This window comes from Trachemys scripta, chromosome 2 (assembly GCF_013100865.1).
Source record: "Trachemys scripta elegans isolate TJP31775 chromosome 2, CAS_Tse_1.0, whole genome shotgun sequence".
In the NCBI taxonomy this organism is placed as follows: Eukaryota; Metazoa; Chordata; order Testudines; family Emydidae; genus Trachemys; species Trachemys scripta.
The window spans coordinates 202,286,448-202,292,429 of record NC_048299.1 but is presented as its reverse complement, the minus strand read 5'-3'; positions in this window follow the sequence as shown (position 1 = coordinate 202,292,429).

Here is a 5,982-nt window from a genome sequence, read left to right as displayed (position 1 = left end):
GAGGGAACAGGGCCAGATTTAGGGGTGACTGACCCAGGTGACCACCTGGGGTGCCGGGCTTGGGGGTGCTCTTTTTATTGTGAGTGACAAAAGGGAAAATAGAATGTTTGAAGTAAAATATTTCAGGTATTCTGTATGTGGATTCATTTTTAACTAACATCCTAAAATGTTATGCGCCTTTGTAGAATCTTGTGGAACCTTCCAGACTTCTGAGAACTACATTTTCCTTGAACCTCCTAGAATGTCCTCCTGGGCATATAAGGGGTGAGGCATCACCAGTCAGTCAGTGAGATATAAGAATGAAGTAAAGTGAAGTGAGAGCCCAGCTGTGATATTGTGAACCATTTTTATTGTGTAAGTGTACTTATGTTTTAAGACTTGAAGAGCGTAAGTAGTGACTAACAAAGAACATATTTTTGATGATGTCATGTGTGAGCACTTACATTAATTAGTTTGTAAAGAAGCTATGGACCATTACTTCAGCAAAACAATTCAAAATAAATTGATTGACGGTATGGCATAGAAGGTGCTTGATAACATATTGATGCGACTTGGCAAAGCAAAGTACTATTCCGTAATAATGGACTGACTCCCGACATTAATCACAGTGAAAAGATGTCATTTACAGTAAGGTTTGTTGATGACAAGGATGGCTGTACCCAAGTAAAGGAACACTTTATCTGTTTCTGGTCTGTGGATGACTCTACTGAAAAAAGAATAAGTATAAAAAAGCATAAAAGAACTGTTTATGAACCTTTTGAATGAGAATAAAATAAAGATTCAGGACTGCCACAGTCAAGGCTATGACAATGGTGTGAACACGAAGGGAAGAAACAGTGGCATCCAGGCAAGGTTCCTTGCACTGAATCCAAGAGCTTTCTTCGTGCTTAGTGGCTGTCATTCCCTCAACCTGGTTGTGTCAGATGCAGCGTCATCTTCTTTAGATTCACTATCTCACTTTAGAGTACTGCAAAGGAGGTACATCCTGTTTTCAGCATCAACTCTCAGGTGGAAGATCCTCACAGACAATGTTACAAATCTGACCGTGAAGCTGCTAAATGAAACTTGCTGGGAGAGCCGCATTGATAGTGTAAGGCCAGTGAGGTGCCAAGTGACTGAGGTTTATGATGCCCTCATCGAACTGGCGCAGCTGAGTAAAGCCAAGGCTGGAATCTGACACGAGGCGCAAAGCCTCGCAAACCAGATCACAGACTTCAAATTTTTGGTCTTAATTGTGGTTTGACACAAAATCCGGTTCCAAGTAAACGTTGTAAACAAGGCATTACAAACTCAGTGGATGGACATCGCGATCGCCACTACTTTGATGAAAAGCTGCCTTGATTTTGTTGTGGCCTACACAGACAACGGATTTGAAGATGCCATCACTGCTGCCAAAGAAATGGTGGAAAACTTAAGAGTTGAGCCCGTCTTCAAGGAAACTCATATTCATTGGAAGAAGAGACAATTTGGTTATGAAGGCAGAGATGAGGTGATGGGAAGCTCGGAATTAAAATTCAAGAAGGAGTTTTTTTGCTCTCTCGTTGACACTGCTTGAGTATCCATCGAAGAAAGGTTTGGACAAATGATAAAGACCTTGAATTGGACAACATCCATCAGGATTTTGCAACATGGGAAGCACTCTCCACTCAAGTTCTCTAATTAATTAACGATGCAGAGCTGAAGGATATTTTTTCCTAATGTGTGGATAGCTTTGAGGATTCTGCTCACGCTGCCGGTCACAGTTCTGAGAGGTGAGCACAGCTTTTTGAAGCTCAGGCTCATTAAAACAGATCTTCGATTGACGATGACCGATGAGAGACTGACATTGCTTGCTATTTTATGGCTTGAAAATGCCATTGGCCAGTCTATGGATTTCTCTGATGCTGTGATTCAGTTTGTGAGGGCAAAGGCGAGAAAAGTGACCTTTTGAACTAAAGGACTAGAGTTAACATTCTCAGGCTGTCACCTACTGTAACACTATTTAATACTGGTCCACCCATATTGGTGGACAGTTCAATTTCTTGATCTTAGACACTTCAGTTACTCTTAAAATTAAAAAGTTTCTATAAGCTTAGAGGAAACAATTTTTTTATTTGCTTATAAATGGCATGGTTAAATACAGATTTACAGATCATAGCATGCAAATTTATCGTCTTATATGACAGGGATAAATCATGCATGCAAATTGTGCATCAAAGTCGTGAAATGGGCTACAAATGCAATAAAAAATAAGATATTCAAAAGTTTAACAAATGGAAGACGGTCCTTGCCTGGGGCGCCATTTGGTCTAGGGCCGCTGGCCCTAAGAAGGAAGACTCAGCTGAGCAAAAGGGAGTAGTAAGGAGGGAGAAAGTGAGGAAGGAATGAGAACTGAGGTGTAGACAGGGTCAGAATTCCATAGGGCCTTGAAGATGTGGCTGAGGAACTTGAACTTGCCATGCAAGGTGAGTGGCACCCAGTGAAAGGATTTGAAGAGAAGGTAAGAACAGAGAGAGAGGATCCTATCACAAACATCCTGGGCAAGTCTGCCCCTGGATGGAAGACTCCAAAGGAAAATCCACAATGCTTCAGGAAGTGATGATTCCTTCTCAATCAATACTGTCCCAGTGGATCTATATGATGTTAGGTTGGTTAATGATAAACATAAATTCCAGACCACTTGGTGCCCCTGGAAATCCCCTAGTAGTTTTCAGAAAAGTAACGGTGTCAGTTTTGTTGTCTGGGCAATTTCTATTTTGGGCAATGAGATTCTGCATTCCTTCCTGGTGTTGCAACTGGTGTTCTTGTCTTCCTGTCCTAAATTGTTGTGTAGAATTACTATTGGCTGTTAAATTGCTGCCATGTTCTTCACTAGAGATGACGCTTATGTGGAAAAACTGTCAAGGACTAAAGAAAGAAAGAAAGAAAGAAAGAAAGAAAGAAAGAAAAAGAAAATACTGTGAAGTATCAAATATATATTAAAATAGAAAAAGGGTAGGGGAGAAATGTAAGAAAAGCATGGAACAGGCAGGCATTAAATATAAATACTTTTAAACAAGTAGGAAAAGACTAGGCCTAAAATAATATAACTAGGCCATGATTAAATATATTAGTAAAAATGGGAAAAATCTATAGTTAAATGTATATTAAACTATAAATAAAGTTGGTTGATGGGGAAGGGTAGTAAGGGGAGTGTGGAATTAACAAGCCATTTGCCTACTGTTATCCTGGACCACTTTGCTGGTATGTTGCATCCCTTTCCTCCACCCTTCATCTGCTTTTTATTTTTGAAAGATTGTAAGCTCTCCAGGCCAAAGTTGGTGTATGTATAGCATTTTGGGGCCATGCTCCCCAATTTGGTGCTGCTGCAATACAAATAACAACAATAATGCTTATCATTCTGGGCTATTTGTGCACGGGGTCTCTTGTTTGTCTCACTGCGGTTGGAAATATCCATTTTATGGCAGCCGATGAGATTCCTTAAAAGTCAGTTGAACACAAAAATGGAAAATCCAGCCGTGTCCTTGTGTAAATTATGACTAAAGCATGTGTCATTGATAAACTTTGCTATCGGGGCTTTCTGTTACATTTTATTTATATCAACTTCAAGCCTGAAAGAATGTTTTGGCTGCTTTTCAAAACACGAATGCCTAGCATATGTGGATTCACTGAAAGGGAAATTAGTCACTCCTATTAGCTCAGAGTATCCAATCATTTTAAAATCCCTGCAACATCAATATGCCTCAGCATGAAACAAACTCCCTTGTGGCTTTCTTGTTTGCAACATACTTTTAATACAATTGTCTGTCTATCTACGGGAATATAGATCGTCTACTGAAGTATAAATAGTATATGGGTGCACAACTTGTTCTTTTGGAAGAGTTGGGATAATACCACAGCCTTGAAATTAACCCAGGGCTTGTGTTTTGTGTTGTCTCATAATGTTTATTCATAATACAATTACTCATATCGTCCTAGGTTGAGGTGTCATGTGACCATGATAAAGGCTCACAGTCATTCTTTTCAAATGCTGAACAAAGGAATCCTATCAGAATAAGGAAAATAGTATTAGCCCCAAAGCTATTGTGTTTCTTTCTCTGGCCTGGTCTACATACAGAGTTAGGTCATAGGAAGCCGCCTTAAGTCGACTTGTTAATGTATGTGTCTACACTACCGGGTCCTTTACGTTGACCTAAGTTGCCTCTGATGTCGACTTCTGTAATCCACCTCTGCGAGAGGCGTAACGCTTAGTTCGATTTTCATGGGCCGACTGCAAGGTAGTGCAGACACAGCATTGTGTAATTCGACTTAATTGGCCTCCAGGTGGTGTCCCACAATGCTCATATGTGACCGCTCAGGAGATCATTCTCAACTCTGCTGCATTGCAGCCAGGTACACAGGAAACAGCCCCTCCGCTGCTAAAGCCCCGGGAACTTTGATTTCCCATTTCTTGTTTGATCAGCACTGGGAGCTGAGCACAGCCAATAATGGAGACTACACACTGCAAACGCTCTCCAGCCTGGTCTGCACAGGAGGTAGTGGATCTCATCACTGTGTGGGGAGAAAAGTCTGTGCAGGCAGAGCTCCGATCCAGCAGAAGAAATGCTGACATCTATGCAAAGATCGCTTGTGGAATGGGGCTACACGAGGGAAAACAAAAGAACTTCGCCAAGTGTACCGGAAGGCAAGGGTAGCGAACAGTCATTCTGGTGCTGAACCCCACACATGCCGGTTCTATAAAGTGCTGCATGTGATTCTCAGGAGTGACCCTACCAGTACCCCCACAAGCAACGTGGATATCTCAGAGGTGTGAGAGTCTAGGGACAACAAGGAGGATGATATGGTGGATGAGGACGAGGAGGAGAATGGGAGATAGGCAAGCGGTGGATCCAATCTCCCCAAGAGCCCGGGAAATATTTTTAACCCTGGATCCTGGTGGGTCTCAGGACATCACGGTGACCGACCATGATGCCGGGGAAGGCACCTCTTGTGGGTATACAATTACAATGAAAGTCCAGTTAAACTTTAGCGGGCACACACATTTGGTGGTATTGCATGTTTCCTGTGAAGAAAAAGCGAGGTGCTGTGGCTCTCTGCTTACAAGAGGGCACTCCAGCTACGCAGACGGCCCCTGGAAAAGACTGTTTATGTGAATGGGGATAGCCCGGGATCCTCCATGGATATCTCTAAGAAACTTTCATGGAGGTACTCTTCAGTCCTTTGCAGAAGGTTTCTGGACTACCTTATTTCTTCCACCATGGCAGGACACTTTCCCATGCAACTCCTGAATAAATTCTGCTGGCATCATTGCGGTACACAGCCTAGCAGCATAAGGACCAGGTCTATACCCAGACGCTTGCAGCATCTCCTTCCTTTCCGCCTCTGTTACCCTCAGGAGACTGATATCACATAGGGTCGCCTAGGGGAAACGGGAAGTTCTTATTAAAAGTGCTCTGACACGGAAAAAAAGGGGGCATGTAGACCCCTCCGACCCCCCACATTCCGGATCGCCAAACCACGCAGCCACTAATGTGCATTTACTGTGCTCGGTATGGGTTGGCACATAGTTTAATGTGGCTGATAGGAGACTGTGGCCCCACATGTGAGATTCCGCAATGTGGGAGCAAAAATGTTCCCCCCCGCACCCTGTTTGTAAACAGTTTCCCATGATGCTATAGGGAAGGGCCATTGTTCGACTAGCTAGCTGTGTTCCTGACATGAGCCTGCCATAAACTTCACAGTGTGGTCACCCATGACCCAGGGGGGCTACTCACCATGGCTGGAGCAGCAAAGTGGCACAGTGAATGGTTACGGATTCTGATTATGTTATGGCTTGCACCTAGTGTAATAAGGGTGGGGTTTTCTATGAAAAGGGCCTTGCTATGGAAACATTTTATTCATGTACAATGGCTCCTTTATTTTTTTCTCTGCCTGACAGCTGGAAATGTGTCCTTCGGTGTGTCATCAACACTTGAAAGCAGACTTTCGGTGATTAGAAGGAGG